This window comes from Arachis hypogaea, chromosome 20 (genome assembly GCF_003086295.3).
Source record: "Arachis hypogaea cultivar Tifrunner chromosome 20, arahy.Tifrunner.gnm2.J5K5, whole genome shotgun sequence".
Lineage (NCBI taxonomy): Eukaryota > Viridiplantae > Streptophyta > Magnoliopsida > Fabales > Fabaceae > Arachis > Arachis hypogaea.
Window position 1 is genome coordinate 93158077 of NC_092055.1, and position 20540 is coordinate 93178616.

General features: G+C 38.1%; 1 non-coding gene across 1 annotated transcript; it reads left to right on the forward strand.

Annotated features, from left to right (window-relative positions):
• The first annotated feature begins 1056 nt into the window (after positions 1-1056).
• On the forward strand, positions 1057-1164 carry LOC112787199 (small nucleolar RNA R71). The gene has a single exon (XR_003194625.1). It is a non-coding gene; the product is annotated as a small nucleolar RNA R71 (small nucleolar RNA).
• The last annotated feature ends 19376 nt before the right edge of the window (positions 1165-20540 follow it).

The window sequence follows — 20540 nt, forward strand, 5'->3', positions numbered from 1 at the left end:
GGGAGGTTCATCTCCCCAAGTCTTACTACCAAATAAATTGGCATTCAGCTTCATGATTGCACCAAGGAACTTGGCAACTTGCTCTTCAGTAACATCCTCATTCTCTTCAGAAGAAGAATACTCATCAGAGCTCATGAAGGGCGTAAGGAGGTTCAATGGAATCTCTATGGTCTCTAGATGAGTCTCAAATTCCTTTGGTTCCTCAGAGGGAAACTCCTTATTGATCACTGGACATCCCAGGAGGTCTTCCTCCTTGGGATTCACATCCTCCCCTTCCTCCTTGGATTCGGCCATGATGGTTATATCAATGGCCTTGCACTCTCCTTTTGGATTTTCTTCTGTATTGCTTGGGAGAGCACTAGGAGGGGTTTCAGTGATCTTCTTACTCAGCTGGCCCACTTGTGCCTCCAAATTTCTAATGGAGGACCTTGTTTCATTCATGAAACTCAGAGTGGCCTTAGATAGATCAGAGACTAAGTTTTCTAAATTAGAGGTATTTTGCTCAAAGTTCTCTGTCTGTTGCTGAGTGGATGATGAAAAAGGCTTGCTATTGCTAAACCTGTTTCTTCCACCATTATTAAAGCCTTGTTGAGGCTTTTGTTGATCCTTCCATGAGAGATTTGGGTGATTTCTCCATGAGAGATTATAGGTGTTTCCATATGGTTCACCCATGTAATTCACCTCTGCTATTGCAGGGTTCTCAGGATCATAAGCTTCTTCTTCAGAAGATGCCTCTTGAGTACTGTTGGATGCAGCTTGCATTCCATTCAGACTCTGAGAAATCATATTGACTTGCTGAGTCAATATTTTATTCTGGGCCAATATGGCATTCAGAGTATCAATTTCAAGAACTCCCTTCTTCTGAGGCGTCCTATTACTCACAGGATTCCTCTCAGAAGTGTACATGAACTGGTTATTAGCAACCATGTCAATGAGTTCTTGAGCTTCTGCAGGCATTTTTTTTAGGTGAATGGATCCACCTGCAGAAGTATCCAATGACATCTTAGCTAATTCAGACAGACCATCATAGAATATATCCAGGATGGTCCATTCTGAAAGCATGTCAGAAGGACACTTTTTGGTCAGTTGCTTGTATCTCTCCCAAGCTTCATAGAGGGATTCACCTTCTTTCTGTCTAAAGGTTTGAACGTCCACTCTAAGCTTACTCAGCTTTTGAGGAGGAAAAAACTTGGCTAAGAAAGCTTTGACCAGCTTATCCCAAGAGTTCAGGCTATCCTTAGGTTGAGAGTCCAACCATATTCTAGCTCTGTCTCTTACAGCAAAAGGGAAAAGCATGAGCCTATAGACTTCAGGATCTACTCCATTAGTCTTAACAATATCACATATCTGCAAGAATTCAGTTAAGAACTGAAAAGGATCTTCAGATGGAAGTCCATGAAACTTGCAGTTTTGTTGCATCAGAGAAACTAATTGAAGTTTCAGCTCAAAGTTGTTTGCTCCAATGGTAGGGATGGAGATGCTTTTTCCATGTAAATTGGAATTAGGTGCATTAAAGTCACCAAGCATCCTCCTTGCATTATTATTATTTTCGGCTGCCATCTCCTCTTCTTGTTCAAAAATTCTTGTAAGGTTGTCTCTGGATTGTTGTATTTTAACTTCTCTTAGTTTCCTTTTCAGAGTCCTTTCAGGTTCAGGATCTGCTTCAACAAGAATGTTCTTGTCCTTGCTCCTGCTCATATGACAAAGAAGGGAATAACAAAGAAAATATGGAATCCTCTATGTCACAGTATAGAGATTCCTTTGGGTGAGTAGAAGAAAAGAAGAATAAGAATGTAGAAGAGAAGAATTCGAACTCAGAGGAGAAGAAGGGGTTCGAATTTTTTTGGTGAAGAGAAGTGTTTGTAGATGAATAAATAAATAGAAGGAGATGAGGGAGAGGAAATTTTGAAAATTGATTTTGAAAAATAGTTAATGATTTTCGAAAATTAAAGGAAAATTGAAATTAAAATTAAAATTTAAACAATTAATTAATTAAAAAGAATTTTTGAAAAAGAGGGAGGTATTTTCGAAAATTAGAGAGGGGTAGTTAGTTAGGTAGTTTTGAAAGAGATAAGAAACAAACAAAAAGTTAATTAGTTAGTTGAAACAAATTCGAAAATCAATTTTGAAAAGATAGAAGATAAGAAGTTAGAAAAGATATTTTAAAATCAAATTTTTGAAAAAGATATGTTTTAAAAAGATATGAAAAAAAGATAAGGTAAAAAGATATTTTTGAAAAGATATGATTGAAATTAGTTTTGAAAAAGATTTGATTTTTAAATTCACAATTAATGACTTGATTCACAAGAAATCACAAGATATGATTCTAGAACTTAAAGTTTGAATCTTTCTTAACAAGTAAGTAACAAACTTGAAATTTTTGAATCAAAACATTAATTGTTGATGATATTTTCAAAAATATGATATAAAATTAAGAAAAATATTTTTGAAAAATATTTTTAGAATTTTCGAAAAATAAGAAAAATGAAAAAGATTTGATTTTTGAAAATGATTTTGAAAAAGATAAGATTTTTAAATTGAAAATTTGATTTGACTCATAAGAAACAACTGAATTTTAAAAATTTTTGAAAAAATCAATCCAGATTTTCGAAATTTATGAGAGAGAAAAAAAAGAAAAGATATATTTTTTTTATTTTTGAATTTTTAATGAAGAAAGAGAAAAACATAAAAATGACTCAATGCATGAGAATTTTTAGATCAAAACAATGAATGCATGCAAGAACACTATGAATGTCAAGATGAACACCAAGAACACTTTGAAGATCAAGATGAACATCAAGACTTATTTTTGAAAATTTTTCAGGAAAAGAAAATATGCAAGACACCAAACTTAGAAATTTTTCATGTCTAGACACTATGAATGCAAGAATGCATATGAAAAACAAGAAAAGACACAAAATACGAAAATATGAAGATCAAACAAGAAGACTGGCCAAGAACAACTTGAAGATCATGAAGAACACTATGAATGCATGAATTTTCGAAAATGCATAAATTTTTTAGAAAAAAAATGCAATTGACACCAAACTTAAAAATTGACTCAAGACTCAAACAAGAAACACAAAATATTTTTTATTTTTATCATTTTATAAATTTTTTTTATTTTTTTCGAAAATTAATGTGAAAAAGAAAAATAAAGATTCCAAAATTTTTTAATATGAATTCCAGGAATCTTGCACTCTTAGTCTAAAGCTCCAATCTGAGGGTTAGACATGGCTTAATAGCCAGCCAAGCTTTAGAAGATACAAATCAGGCATACAACAGCTGAAACTTCATCCAACTTCATATACTTATAAGTGGAAGCCTCAGTCTAAAAGAATTAGACATGGCTTTACAGCCAGCCAGGCTTCTACATGCTTCATGAAACACTAGAATTCATTCTTAAAAAATTTGAATAATTTTCGAAAACAAAAGGAAAAAAAAATTTTTTTGAAAGATTTTTGATGAAATATTTTTGAAAATAAAACAAAAAGAAAATTCCCTAATCTGAGCAACAAGATGAACCGTCAGTTGTCCAAACTCGAACAATCCCCGGCAACGGCGCCAAAAACTTGGTATGCGAAATTGTTACTCTGAGGTTGTAAAATTTGTTGTTCGTTCTCTCCCTGGCAATGGCGCCAATAACTGGTGCACCATACCATGGTCCAAACATAACTTCACAACTTCGCACAACTAACCAGCAAGTGCACTGGGTCGTCCAAGTAATAAAACCTTACGTCAGTAAGGGTCGATCCCACGGAGATTGTTGGTATGAAGCAAGCTATGGTCATCTTGTTAATCTCAGTCAGGCGGATATCAAATGGTTATGGAGTTTTCGAATAATAATAATAAATAAACAGAAAATAAAGATAGAAATACTTATGTAATTCATTGGTGAGAATTTCAGATAAGCGTATAGAGATGCTTTCATTCCTCTGAATCTCTACTTTCCCGCTGTCTTTCAATCAGTCTTACTCCTTTCCATGGCAAGCTTTCTGTAAGGGCATCACCGTTGTCAATGGCTACATCCCATCCTCTCTGTGAAAATGGTCCAAATGCTCTGTCATGGCATGGCTAATCATCTGGAGGTTCTCGACCATACTGGAATAGGATTTACTATCCTTTTGCGTCTGTCACTACGCCCAGCACTCGCGAGTTTGAAGTTCGTCACAGCCATCCCTTCCCAGATCCTACTCGGAATACCACAGACAAGGTTTAGACTTTCCGGATCTCAGGAATGGCCATCCATGAGTTCTAACTTATACCACGAAGATACTAATAACTCGGACTTGGTCCCCTGTATTAGATATCTAAGAGATACTCATTCTAGCTTGGTTGCATGTAGAACGGAAGTATTTGTCAGGCACGCGTTCATAAGTGAGAATGATGATGAGCGTCACATAATCATCACATTCATCATGTTCTTGGGTGCGAATGGATATCTTAGAAGCGGAATAAGTTGAATTGAATAGAAAATAGTAGTACTTTGCATTAAATCATGAGGAACAGCAGAGCTCCACACCTTAATCTATGGAGTGCAGAAACTCTACCGTTTGAAAATACATAAGTGATAATGGTCCAGGCATGGCCAAATGGCCAGCCCCCATGAAAGTCTACGATAGCATAAAACTGATCAAAAGGTCCTTTATACAATAGTAAAAAGTCCTATTTATACTAAACTAGTTACTAGGGTTTACAGAAGTAAGTAATTGATGCATAAATCCACTTCTGGGGCCCACTTGGTGTGTGCTTGGGCTGAGCTTGAAGTTTACACGTGGAGAGGTCATTCTTGGAGTTGAACGCCAGTTTGTATCGTGTTTCTGGCGTTCAACTCTAGTTTGTGACGTGTTTCTGGCGTTTAACTCCAGACTGCAGCGTAGAACTGGCGTTCAATGCCCTTTTGCGTCATCTAAACTCGGCCAAAGTATGGACCATTATATATTGCTGGAAAGCCCTGGATGCATACTTTCCAACGCAATTAGAAGCGCGCCATTTTGAGTTCTGTAGCTCCAGAAAATCCACTTTGAGTGTAGGGAGGTCAGAATCCAACAGCATCAGCAGTCCTTCTTCTACCTCTGAATCTGATTTTTGCTCAAGTCCCTCAATTTCATCCAGAAAATACCTGAAATCACCGAAAAACACACAAACTCATAGTAAAGTCCAGAAATGTGAATTTAACATAAAAACTAATGAAAACATCCCTAAAAGTAACTAGATCATACTAAAAACATACTAAAAACAATGCCAAAAAGCGTATAAATTATCCGCTCATCAGAGAGGTACAAAAAGAGCATTAGTGGCAGAGCCATCTTCAACAGTAGTAAAGCTCTCAACAAAAAGAATCAAGAGGATCATCAAGGTTGACAAAAAAGAAAAAGCCTTCCCAGCAAAGGACACTGCGCGGTTTCCTAACCGCTACTGTGAGCAGATGTTCCCCATCCTGGCAGAGAGGAATTACAACAATGAATACCTTCTCATCATCCCGACTCGTATTGCTGAATTTGTTGAGCCGCAAATTGAACGATGACAATGGGGATTCCTACGGAGACAACTACGGTAGGTTAATCTCTCATGGGTAGTAGAATTCTACTCCAACTTTCACATGCCGACCATGCAGTCTATCTATGTCCGTCAGAAGTAACTCCCCATAACTGAAGAGGCCATTCAACAAGCTTTAGATCTTCCCCCTGATCCATAAGGATTGGATGCATTCCAAGAAGCCTCACTCAAGTGCCAGACATACCATTTTAACTGGGACGCCGTTCTCAGAGTTATCGCACAACCTGGCAGCAGATGGATCTACGGGTACCATCGATCCCGACCAAAAGGGAAATCGGCTTCAGCACTTACCTTGGAGGCTCGTGTATGGGCACATATTATGTCTCATTACTTCTTTTTAAGCACTCACGAGTCTTTCTTCACTGCAGACATGGCTGTTTTACTTTGGTGTATTCTTACAGACCAGCACCTAAACTTACCAAGACACATCCAGAATGTAATGGGACACGAACAAATTGCGGGCAACCTACCTTTTCCTGCCTTGATTTCAGATCTCGTCTCGGCAGCTAGAGTCTCTTACAGAGTTGGGGACACCAAAACCTTCCTTCCACGGGATGATCAGTACGTCCCTAATGGAAAATATATCAGACCACCAGCAGCCACTACAAGCCAGCCTATAGAACCGGCTGAAGACATTCCTCCTTCAACACCAGAAGCACCTACAACAAACCAACTGCTCCATCAGATACTTGAAAGGTTGGATCGGCAGGAACACAAAGCAAAGCTAAGAGAGCGCCGTAACAAGCGCCGATTCACATACCTCAAGGAGCTACTTATGGGAAACTACAAAGACCCAGACACCTCGGAGTCCACTTTATTTACCATCACAGGGAGCCATGACGATCCCGATGGTGGTGATGCTACTACCAGCCCCCTTTGTTCCTGACAAATGGCACCGAGGACGGTGCAAAGCCTTAAGTGTGGGGAGGTCGGTCAGTACCTGACTTTTGGAGGTAATTTCTTTTCCTTAAACACCAGTAAAATAGGATATTTAGTTAATTTTTCTAATGTAGGATAGGATAAATTTCATAGTAATAATTAGTTGCATGCATGTTCTACTTGATTGAAAATAATAAGTTTCTCCTAAGACCCTACTTTTTGAAAAATTTCACTAATTTAAATCAAAACCTTTGTGTAACCTTGCTTGAAGTTGTATTTGGAACATAGTTTAAAAAGCTAAGAACACACAACCTGTGAGATTTGAGCTTAATTACATGGTTACATTATTTAACCATAAATATTTTATTCTTATGTGTTTACTTCTCTATGATTGTAATCTTATTTTGTTTCATCCTATATATCCAATATTTAATATGTTATATGCATGCATATGATTGAGGCCATTACTTGTTTAGCTCACTCATCCCAAATAAGCCTACCCTTTAAATTACTTTTGTCAGCCACTTTGAGCCTTTTTATCCCATTTGTTCTATATTTTACCACATTACTAGCCTTAAGCAGAAAAACAATTAAATATCCCAATTGAATCTTTGGTTAGCTTAAGATAGAAATTGTGTGTTGATTAAGTATGGGAAAATTGTGGGAACAAGGGTTAATAAGGGAATATGTCACGATAAATTAATGGGAATTTGGGTACCTACTCCTGTGAGACTAGAAAAATTAAAAAAATCCATGTGCATTGATAAATTATGTTTATTTTTTTTAATTTAAAAAAAATCAATAAATAAGTAAATAAATAAGGGGACAAAATTACCCCAATGTTAAGTTAATGAAAAATCAATGCATATGTGATAAAATTTAAAGAAAAGTTGATATATGAGTATGTGATGCAAAAGTGAAAATTTTGGGTAGCTAGGCATGATTCTAAAGTTATATAGAGTATATGTATGTTAGGTGAAAGCTTAGGTTAATTAAAGATTCAATTTATAAAGCTCACTTAGCCATATATATATATATATATATATATATATATATATATATATACCCTCACCCTTACCTTAGCCCCATTACAACTTTGAAAAAGACCTCATGATGTCTATATTGGTGTATTAAATATTGTTGATTGGTTAGGTGAAGAACAAATTTTAGAAAGCATGACTAGAGAAGAGTAGAATGATTACCCTATACACTTGAGAGAATAGAGTGCACATACACCATCAGTGAGGGTTCAGTGCTTAATTCTATGTTCCCTGCTTTCATGAGCTGTCTTCTTACAATGTTACCTGTATTTACTATATGAATTGAGTTAGTGAAATCTAATTTATATTTGTCTTGAAGAGCTTATTTACTTTTAACCAAGTAGACAAGAAACATATAGTTGTACATGAGTTTTACATGTCCTACTCATTTACTTTATCTCCTTCAACTAAGCATGAGAACATGCTAATGTTGAAGTGTGGGGAGGTTGATAAACTATTATTTTATGATTTATATTATGTTTAATTGTGTGGTTTTATCAAATCTTTACCCACTTATTCATATGATTAGCATGTATTTATAATTCCTTCCCAAAATCACTCCAGGATGAAAACTTGCTTCCTAGAGACCTTTAATTATGTATTTTAATTCTCCTTTATCCCATTCGATGCCGTAATCCGTGTGTTAAGTGTTTCAGGCTTCATAGGGCATGAATGACTTGGAAATTGGAGAGGAGGCTTGCAAAAATGGAAGGAACACAAGAAATTAAGGAGATGACCAGTGAGCAATGATGCGAGCGCATGGCCCACGCGAACGCGCAAAATGGAGAATTCGCAGAGACACGGATGCGTGCCTGACGCAAACGCGTGGATTGGAGTCTGCACGAGTGACGCAAACGCGTGACAAGAAAAATCGCTAACTGACGTGAACGCATGGACGACGCGTACACGTGACCTGCGCGATCTGCAAAAATAATAGAATATGCTGGGGGCAATTTTGGGCCGCTTTTTGATCCAGTTTTTGGCCCAGAAACACAGACTAAACCTAGGGAACATGCAGAAACTCAACACGCATGCACAGACATTCAGATTCATCACATTAGGATTACTTTAGTTTTAGATCTGAATCTAGATTAGTGTTACATTGATAGTTTATGTTTTTGCTTGGATTTTTGGATGCTGAAAGTCATTACCTTCGTTGAAGACATTACTTTAGTTTGTTTCCTTATTTCCTTACTTTTAATTAGTTACTCATTGAATCTGTTCAGATAATTATGTTGCGTTTTGAATCTATTAATATATGAAGTTATTTTTATTCAATTAATTTTAATTCTCTATTTTATTTTATTTAATTATGCCTTCTCATATTTTTATGATTATTAATTTCATGTCAATGGAGTAGAATCTCTACTTGACATGGGGGTTGATTAAGAGGCGATACTTGAGTAGGAATGCTCAAGTGCTTGGTTAAACTGGACGTTGTTAGCTAACTTCATACTCACTAACACTAGACCTCCCCAAGGGAGAGGATTAGGATCTGAGGGTAAGAGTTAGTTCAATCACCATACTTTCCCTTATTTAGTAAGGGGTAATCGAGTGAGAACAATAACCTTTTTACACCACACTTGAGAAGATCCCAACAAGGATAGAAGTTTCATTTAATTATTCCCCCAGTCAAGGCCTTTTATTTAGAATACCAATAATCATTCTCAGTTTAATTTTATTATTTTAATTTTTAAGCATTTTAATTACTCATTATCAAAACTCAATTTTTCTGAAAACTCCTGGTTAATAAAATAGCACTCTTTCCTGCAACTCATTGGGAGACGACCTGGGACTCATACTCCCAGTATTTTATTTCTAAAATTTGTGACAACCCCTTTTTTAAATTGGTGAGGGAGATCTTAGCCGGTTAAGAGCTATACGTGCAATGCTGTCTCTTAATTGAATTCTCTAAATTGATTAACTTCTGCCACGCATCAGACAGCTATGGTAAATTATATATTGTTGCGAAGCTCCGGATGTTAGCTTCCCAACACAATTGGAACCGCCTCATTTGGACCTCTGTAGCTCAAGTTATGACCGTTTGGGTGTGAAGAGGTCAGGTTGGACAGCTTTAGCAGTTCCTTCAGTTTCTTGTATTCCTTCCAGTTTTGCATGCTTCCTTTCCATCCTCCAAGCCATTCCTGCCCTGTAATCTATGAAATCACTTAACGCACATATCACGGCATCGAATGGTAATAAGAGAGGATTAATATTAGCAAATATAAGGCCAAAAAAGCATGTTTTCAATCATAGCACAAAATCAGGAAGGAAAACGTAAAACATGCGAATTGTATGAATAAGTGTGAGAATAATGGATAAAATCCAGAAGCACAGGATAAACCCTAAAAATGGGGTTTATCAACCTCCCCACACTTAAACATTAGCATGTCCTCATGCTAAGCTCAAGAGAAACTATAAGAGTGAAGAGGAATGGTAGAAAGTATGAAATGCAACCTATGTATATGAATGCAACTATATGCAAAAATATTTTTGCCTACTTGGTTAAAAGTAAATAAGCTCTTCAAGAAGAAATATGAACTAGATCTCACTAATTCAAATCATAAAATAAGGTACAAGTAAACTTGCAAAAGAAAATAGCTCGTGAAAGCCAGGAACAAAGAATCGAGCATCGAACTCTCACTGGAAGTGTATACACTCTAATCACTCATGTGTTTAAGGTTCGATTCTCTCAATTCTCTACTAACCTTGCTTTCTAAGACTTGCTCTTTTTCTACCAATCGACAAAAATTTGATGCATAAATACACATATCAAGAGGTCTTTTAAGGGTTGTAATGGGGTTAGGGTCAAGGTAGGATTGTATTTGGTCAAGTGGACTAAAATCTTAATCCTTAATTAGCCTAAACTTTCCACCTAACTTAGACAATCCATGTAATCATAATACAATATCTAACTATCTATTAACCATGTTTTCCACATATTCATACATCCTAATTTCGAGTACAGTACATATGCATTGCTATCACCATTTACTTTGGGGCATTTTGTCCCCTTTTATTATTTGCTCTTTTTCTTTTCTTTTCTCCTTTATTTATTTTTTTTTTGTTTATATATGCCTATTTTTTTTCTTTTGTTTTTTGAAATGCATATGATTAAATTATTGAATGCATGAACATGTCCGAAACATTTCTTTCACATTTTCATAAAGATATATAACACCCAATTCTTAAACCAAATGTTTCCAAACCCAACTTCTCCACACTTAAATCATGAACACTCTCACTAGTCTAAGCTAACCAAGGATTCAAATTAAAGACATTATTATTTTTTGCTTAGAGTTAATGATGTACTAAATAAAGAACAAATGGGGTAAAATAGGCTCAAATTGGTTTGCAAGGGATAATGAAGGGTTAAGGCCATATGGGTATGTAAGCTCAATCAAACAAGGCCTCAATCATATAAGTGAATGCATACATCAAACAATGGAAATATAAAATTAAGCAAGACAAAGATCACAATTTTAGAGAGAAAAACACACACCAAAAATAAAATATTGGTTGATAAAATGTAACCAATTCAAATAAGCTCAAGAATCTCACAGGTTTTGTGTGTTCGAGCTCTAAACCATGTTCCAGTATAAAATTTCTTCAAGCAAGTTTAATAAAAAGTTTTAATTTAAACTAGTGAAATACTCTAAAAAGTTTCTTGAAAAGGAAAATATTACTTCAACCAAGTAGTGGTAAAATATGCACAAAATCAAACAATCATGCAATCAAACAAGCAAATGTAACAATGAACTAACAAAGAAAATAAAACATTGGTGTTGAGAAGAAAATAACTAACCCACGGAAGTCGGTATCGACCTCCCCACACTTAAAGATTGCACCGTCCTCGGTGCATGCTAAGATGTGCAAGTGGACGGGCTGCTACAACTGATGCTTTTCTCCAAAGATTGTGCAAATGGACTTGTCTGTCACCCCACGTAAAAGTTTTCTGTTTCCCTTCCTCGGTGGCCATCCTGAAAGAAAAGGAAAAAGAAGAAAAGTAGCCCAAAAATAAAGATAGGAAACAAATAAAATATAATTGGGTTAATGCCAAATAATAAGGGTCTCAGTTACATGGTAGCTACAACATGCAAGTGAGAAAACAGTAAAGAAAATGGCGTATCAATAGTGCAAACATTGCAACAAAGGGGAAGAGTGTGGGTAATGAAAGATAGTGTAAGTTCATGTCAATGCAAAAGGAACACATGTATCATAAAAATTGGTATTTGACAAATAAATAATATCACCCAATCAATGTAAAACAAGTCACGAAGCACCAGAATAATACCAGAAAAGATACGACAGTTGAATAAGACATTTAACACCAACGGAGAAATAATAAACTTAGAAAAGAAAATAAAAATATGCACAAAATTAAAATGTAATGAATGAAAGTATGTAAATGCAATAGGAAAAATAGAATGGAAGAGAATAAGGACGAGAAGTAATGAAGAAGAAGAAAGTAAGAAATAATTAGGATTGAAAAGAATTAGGATTTGAGGGGTGGATGATTTGAAATCAAGCGCTGAGGCGTTTTAGTTGTGCGTTGTGTGCGACGCGTACGCGTGCATCACGCGTACGCGTGGATCGCATTAACTTCAGGCGATGCGTACGTGTCTGGGACACGTTTGCGTGCCTCTGGGTGTGCGAATCGCGCGAGACCAACCCCGTGCACGCACAACTCTCTGTTCATCTCGCACAATGGCCAAAATTGCTTGCGACGCGTGCGCGTCAGGTACTTGCACGCGTGGATGACCATATGGTGAAAGTGACGCGTACGCGTTAGGGATGCGTACATACGCGTGGGTGAATTTGTGCTTTTAACACGATACCATCGCCAGGCCATCGCAACTCTCTGCCAAACACATATTTACGCCGAATTTAAGGGTGACGCGCACGCGTCAGGGACGCTTGCGCGTCATCCACCAAAATTTTTTTTTATATATTATATAGAATGCAGAATTCAAAATGTAGACTATATGTAATACTAATGAGAAGAGTCACTAAAATAAAACTAAGGAGAGAAAAGAAAGAACGATCATACCATGGTGGGTTGTCTCCCACCTAGCACTTTTAGTTAAAGTCCTTAAGTTGGACATTTGGTTAGCTCCTTGTCATGGAGGCTTGTGCTTGAACTCATCCTGAAACTGCCACCAATGCTTGGACTTCTAATAATCTTCATCATTTTCAAGTGAATTTGCCAATCCTTGAGGGAGTTCTTCACAAGCTTTGAGCTCCCATAGTTGATCCCCGTGTATGCCCGGATCCCAAATCTTGTTTCTGCACCCGTCTTCAAGTGGAACATGATGATTCCATCCGGGTGGTAAGCAATCCGAATTCTCACTAAGGCATCCAAACAGCTTCCTAGACCCATTCATTCGAGCTCTACACCAACCCATGCACTTCAACTTGGAGTATACAACCATATTGAACCTTGTATGACAACTCCAACCACTAACCATCTTCCTCTTATGCTTAATGCCACAAAGAGCTCTAAGCTGACCATCTGTTTCAAGTAGCCCATATTCAAGTGGGAAAGCAAAGGTTAAGGATAAGTATTTTACCCACTTGAATGTTGTATTGGATGGTAATGATGGCTTTGGGGAAGAGGTCTCCAACAGCTTTGGTAAGGTGATTTCAAGCTCCATTCCCTTGTGCTCTCCCTTGACAACTTCCACCTCTTTGCAGGCCTCTTCAATTTCAACCTCTTCCTCTTGGTAGCCTTCTTCCAATTCATTCTCTTCTTTATTGCTTACCAAGGGTATGGGAGGTTGTACATCTTCTTCTTTAATCTCCATCTCTTGATCAACCTCCTCAATGTCTTCAACCATGATATGCCTTGGAGGTTGTACACCCTCCTTGACTTCAGCATCAGACATCTTGGAAGGAGGTTCTATGACTGGACTTTCCCATGGAGGTTCCGCATCTCCTAAATCTTCAACCACTTCCTCTTCTTCAGTGATTTTGGCTTTCTCCACTTGCTCTAGTACAAAATCCAGCTCCTCCTTGTTAACCTCCACCTCTTGACAACTTCCTTCAAGGGTCTCTCCTACCTCCCCCTTTAGGGCCTCCTCTAGCTTCTTATGAAGTATGAATTCGCGAAGATGATTCCTTCTTTCTTATTCTATGTCAATAGCATAACAGGAATCATCTTGCTCTTGGATTGATGGATGTGGGTGCTCTACCATGGAGGGTGGTGATGTGCGAAAACTTGAGGGTTGAATATTGGAGGTAGAGGGTTGGTTCATGCGGGATATAAGATTTTGGAGTGTAGAGGTGAGACCAATGATATTAGAGATGAGTGTGTTGTTATCCAATGAAGGTTGGGATGGATAGGAGGGTTCATTTGTTCGGAGAAAGGGCTCATGATACGGAGGTGGTTCTTCTTGATAAGGATATGGAGATGGTGAATATTGAGGTGGTGGTTCTGGGTGTGGTTTATATGGTGGTTGGTGTGGTGGATAAGGATTAGGGTCATATGGAGGTGAATGGTGTATAGGGGCTTGTAAGTATGGTGGTTCAAAGGTATGTTGGGGAGGTGGTTCATAAGCATATGGTGGGGCTTGTTGGTAACTACAAGGGGGTCCACCATATTCATCATCCTGGTACGCTCCCTGGAATGGCTCTTGACCATAGTAATTTGGTGGAGGTGGTTTGTCACGAAAGGGTCCACCATAACTATTGTCTTGGTATGCATCACAGAATGGTTGTTGGTGATAGCGCATTGGAGGGGGTTGTTGCCAGGAGGGTTGATCAAATCCTTGTGGTTCCTCCTATCTTTGATTCTTCCAACCTTGATGCTTGTTCTCATTGTAGCTTCCATTCCTTACAACAACATTGGAACCAAACTTGAAACCAGACGGGTGAGAATTCATAGTAGCTAAAGAAAATTAATGAAAATAAACTCCTAAAACTGGAAACACTAACAGAGAAATAAAAAAGCAAACATTTACAATAACCAATAATAAGGCCCACGTTTGCAATTCCCCGGCAACGGCGCCATTTTTGACGATAGGATTTTCTGATGGTAAAGAATTTCATAAAAGTAATCACGTTGTAGGTATAGCTTCTAAACCAATAGAGAATCCTTTCGTACAAAAGTTTGGTTGTCATAAGTAACAAAACTCCTAAAAAGTAATAACCGAAGTATTTAAACCTCGGGTCGTCTCTCAAGGAATTGCAGGGAGGTATGATTTATTATTGGTTATGAGAAAAAAGTGTATTTTTGGGGGTTTTTGAATTAAAGAACAAGTAAATTAAATGACAAGAAAAATAAATTAATAATTAAGAAAACTCTTGGCAAGGTATGAGAACTGGAAATTCCATCCTAGTTATCCTTATCAGGTGTGATGAGAATTGTTTATTGCTCCCACTTAGTTAACCCTTACTAAATAAAGGAAAGTCAAGTGGACTAATCAACTTGATTCCTCAAGTCCTAGTTAACTCCTATGGAAAGACTAGCTTTAGAGGGATCCAAATCAATCAGCAAATTCCAATTTTCAATCAACAGCTGAGTTTGATAACTCAAGTGTCACCAATTACTCAACCAAAGCCAAAAGGGGAAAAATCTAAACTATTTATATCATAAATAAAAGAAAACAATCATAAATCTGAATTACCTCAAATTTCATTAAATAAAGAAATCAATTCTAAAATGAAGTTCATAAACCAAACTGGGAAAATAAACAAACTAAAGCAATAGAATAAATAAAAGTAGAAGAGACAATAAATTAAAGGAACATTAAACCTGGAGTTGAGAAGAAGCAATCCTAAATTCTAAATCCTAAGAGAGAGGAGAGAGCCCCTCTCTCTAGAAAACTACATCTAAAACCTAAAATTGTGAATTATGGAGTTGTCTCCATGAATGGATGGATTCCCCCACTTTATAGCCTCTAATATGTATTTTCTGGGTCAAAAACTGGGTCAAAAACAGCTCAGAAATCGCCTCCAGTTATTTCTGATACGTCCAGCATGGGGCACTGTCACGTGTACGCGTCGTCCACGCGTACGCGTGCATTGATTTTTCTGCAGGTCACGCGTGCGCGTGATCCACGCGTGCGCATCGCCTATCTTTGGGGCAGCTATGACAAATTATATATCGTTGTGAAGCCCCAGATGTTAGCTTTCCAACAAAACTAAAACTTCCTCATTTGGACCTCTGTAGCTCAAGTTATGATCGTTTGAGTGTGAAAAGGTCAGGCTGGACAGCTTTAGCAATTCCTTCAGTTTCTTGTATTCCTTCCAGTTTTGCATGCTTCCTTTCCATCCAGTTTTGCATGCTTCCTTTCCATCCTCCAAGCCATTCCTACCCTGTAATCCCTAAAATCACTTAACGCACATATCACGGCATCGAATGGTAATAAGAGAGGATTAATATTAGCAAATATAAGGCCAAAGAAGCATGTTTTTAATCATAGCATAAAATCAGGAAGGAAAACGTAAAACATGCGAATTGTATGAATAAGTGTGAGAATAATGGATAAAATCCACTAGATTAAGCATAGGATAAACCCTAAAAATGGGGTTTATCACTGTACTTCCCTCAAATCATTCTTATGACTCAAAATGTCCTTCATGAACTTAGCATAAGAAGGTATTTGTTCAAGAGCCTCTGCAAAAGGGATCTTGATCTCTAATGTTCTGAGATAATCCGCAAAGCAAAAAAATGTTTATGTTTTTCCTCTTGACAGAGTCTCTGAGGAAATGGCATCTTAGCCTTATACTCATCAATCTTGGTTGATAAAGGCTGAGTGCCGTGTGTGTTGGAAGGGGGGTTACTAGCTTGCTTAGGAGGGTTGTTATCAGTGAGTGACTGTCCTCCGTTGCATGGCCGTTTAATGCCCAAGCTGCTGCCCCCTTCCTGGTGTTTGACGCCAGGGGCATCATCCCCTTGTGGGCGTTCAACGACAAGGGTGCTACCTCCTTGGGCGTTTGAATGCCCAGTCTCAACCCTTTCCTAGCGTTCAACACCAAGAGTGATACCTCCCTGAGCGTTTGAACGCCCAGAGTTATCTTGTGCAGAGACCTGGGTTCCCTTCTTATTGTACTGAAGTTAGGTGTTTAAGGATTTTCCACTCCTCAGTTGAATAGACTGGCATTCTTCTGTTATCTGCTTAGATAACTTCTGCCTTGTTTGACTCAGCTGTGCTTCTACATTTCAGTTTGAAGCCTGAGTTTCTCGCAGAGCCTCTTGCAGTTCTAGCAGTTGCTGAGCAAGGGCGTGCAGTTGTTGAGTCAATGGGCCATCCTGTTCTGGAAGGTTAGGTTCAGTATATACTGCCTTGGCCTCTCCTTTTATAGGAGTCTCAACAGATGAGCACAGATGCTAATTGATGGCAACTGTCTCAATAAGCTCTTGTGCTTCTTGAATGGTCTTTCTCATGTGTAAAGAACCACTTGCAGAGTGGTCCAAAGACATTCTAGCTATGCCTGAAAGCCCATAGTAGAAGATGTCTAATTGTACCCACTTTGAAAATATTTCAGTGGGACATTTTCTTAGCATCCTCCTATACCTCTCCCAGACATCATAAAGAGATTCATTATCTCCTTGTTTGAAGTCTTGGATGTCCAGCCTCAGCTAGGTCATCTTTCTTGGAGGGAAGTATTGATTTAAAAACTTGTCCACTAACTGTTTCCATGTTTTCAAGCTAGCTTAAGGCTGGTTATCCAACCACCTTTTTACTTGATCCTTTACAGCAAAAGGAAAAAGCAATAATCTGTAGACACCTTTTTCCTTTGCTTCTCTCTTGATATTCTTGCATCTCGGCCATGACCTTGTCAAACGCCCGATGCAGAATTCCGGTCAGCTCCTGGGACTCAGATGCAAATTCTCATATATTGTGCGACCGAAACACCAATTCGTCGAATCTCTTACTTCTTGGCTCCAATAGATGCTCATCTTGACTACTTTTGATGTGTGTGTGCCTCCTTTTAATGTTCTTGCACCAGCGTTCCAGTATGTATTTCGGTGCCACGTTATCCACTTGCTCGAAGCTTAGGACGCTCAGGGAATGGCAGCACAATATGCCCCTTGACTCGAACAGCAAGCACTGGCACTTTACCTCTCGTCATACTACATCGTAGGTGATAAAAAACTTGTCGAATGTGGAGTTGGAAACTTTCTCTATGACTTTGTATGTTGTGAAACCTAGGGTGGAATGCATTATTCTTGTGATGTAGTTCACTTTACCTCTGAATTGGGCTTGAACTTCCCTGAACTTCTCGTGGGTATACACGTGTTGAAACTGCGCCTCTATTGCTGATTTTGTTGCACACAATATCGCGGTGTAAAAATCTCCAACATCGAATTCTCTCTCTCTTTGCTCTCTTCTTGCTAGGCAATTGTTGTATTGCTTCACGAATTGTCTCAGGGAGCTGTTGCGTGTGATGAACTTGTTGAAAAATGCATGCATGCTCTCGCTCCTTTGTGTGCTTCTCTTCCCGACCCAGAAGTGGTGATCAAGGTAAACTGGAATCCATATATGCCGATCCTTGTACATCTCTGCAGAATAAACTAAACCAATACGGTGCGGTGAACCGAAACCAGTGCATTATTTGAAAAAAAAAAGGTATGGGTATGAAAATAATTCGAATTGAAACCTCAGTTACCTGAGAGCCACTTGTTGCCTCCGAGACCGTACTTTGTCAAGAAATCATTCTAGTTTCTGTCAAATGTGTCTTTCGTGTACAAGTCCAAACAACATGGCTCATCTCTTATTCAATTTCTTTATGTCACTTATAGCCGTTTAATTTTTTTGGGATCTTCTTCATGATGTGCCAGATGCACCACCGGTGAATTGTTGCTGGCATGCATAGGTCAATTGCCCTTTGAATCGATGCGCATTGGTCGGTAAGAATTTCTTTTGGTGCCTGATGAGCGGATAATTTATACGCTTTTTGGCATTGTTTTTAGTATGTTTTTAGTAGAATCTAGTTACTTTTAGGGATGTTTTCATTAGTTTTTATGTTAAATTCACATTTCTAGACTTTACTATGAGTTTGTGTGTTTTTTTGTGATTTCAGGTATTTTCTGGCTGAAATTGAGGGACTTGAGCAAAAATCAGATTCAGAGGTTGAAGAAGGACTGCTGATACTGTTGGATTCTGACCTCCCTGCACTCAAAATAGATTTTCTGGAGCTACAGAACTCAAACCGGCGCGCTTCCAATTGCGTTGGAAAGTAGACATCCAGGGCTTTCCAGAAATATATAATAGTCTATACTTTGCCCAAGTTTAGATGACGCAAACTGGCGTTCAACGCCAGCTCTCTGCCCAATTCTGGCGTCCAGCGCCAGAAACAAGTTGCAAAGTGGAGTTCAACGCCCAAACTGGCACAAAAGCTGGCGTTCAACTCCAAGAATGACCTCTCTATGTGTAGACTTCAAGCTCTGCCCAAGCACATACCAAGTGGGCCCCGGAAGTGGATTTATGCATCAATTACTTACTTCTGTAAACCATAGTAGCTAGTTTATTATAAATAGGACCTTTTACTATTGTATTAGACATCTTTGGAATCATCTTTGGATTATCTTTTGATCTATTGATCACGTTTGGGGGCTGGCCATTCGGCCATGCCTGGACCTTCATTACTTATGTATTTTCAACGGTAGAGTTTCTGCACTCCATAGATTAAGGTGTGGAGCTCTGCTGTTCCTCAAAGATTAATGCAAAGTACTACTGTTTTCTATTCAATTAATCTTATTTCGCTTCTAAGATATTCATTCGCACTTCAACCTGAATGTGATGAACGTGACAATCATCATCATTCCCTATGAACGCGTGCCTGACAACCACTTCCGTTCTACATTAGATTGAATGAGTATCTCTTAGATCTCTTAATCAGAATCTTCGTGGTATAAGCTAGATTGATGGCGGCATTCATGAGAGTCCGGAAAGTGTAAACCTTGTCCGTGGTATTCCGAGTAGGACTCTGGGATTGAATGACTGTGACGAACTCCAAACTCGCGAGTGCTGGGTGTAGTGACAGACACAAAAGGATAGTAAATTCTATTCCAGTATGATCGAGAACCTCCAAGATGATTAGCCATGCAGTGACAGCGCATCGGACTATTTTCACAGAGAGGAATAGGATGCAACCAACGACAAGGGTGATGCCTCCAGACGATTAGCCGTGCTGTGACAGAGCATTTGGACCATTTTCCCGAGAGGATTGAAAGTAGCCATTGGCACCGGTGACATCCTTACATAAAGCCAGCCATAGAAAGGAGTAAGACGGATTGGATGAAGACAGCAGGAAAGCAGAGGTTCAGAGGAATGAATGCATCTCCATACGCTTATCTGAAATTCTCACCAATGATTTACATAAGTATTTCTATCCTTATTTTAGTATTAATTTCGAAAACTCCATAACTATTTTATATCCGCCTGACTGAGATTTACAAGGTGACCATAGCTTGCTTCATACCAACAATCTCCGTGGGATCGACCCTTACTCACGTAAGGTTTATTACTTGGACGACCCAGTGCACTTGCTGGTTAGTTATGCGAAGTTGTGAAGATATGTTTAGACCATGGTTCTGTGCATCCGTTTTTGGTGCCATCACCAGGGAATAAATTTCGAACAATAATTCACAACCTGAGTAACAATTTCGCATACCAAGTTTTTGGCGCCGTTGCCGGGGATTGTTCGAGTTTGGACAACTGACGGTTCATCATGTTGCTCAGATTGGGTAACTTTCTTTTCATTTTCTTTTCAAAAATTTTTCAAAAATTTTTCAAAAAAATCTTTCGAAAATTTCTCCTTTGTTTTCGAAAAAAAAAACTTTTTAAAATAAAAATGTTTTCAAAAATATATTTTTCTTCAGAATTTTTAAGAATGAATTCTAGAGTTTCATGAAGCATGTTGAAGCAAGCTGGCTATAAAACCATGTCTAAATTCTTTTGGACAGAGGTTTTGGCTTAAAATTGAATGAATTACACTCATATTTTTACTAAAGCTTGGCTGGCTATTAAGCCATGCCTGACCTTTTGATTGGAGCTTTAGACTAAAGAGCATAAGATTCCTGGAATTCATATTAAAAATTTTAGAATCCTTATT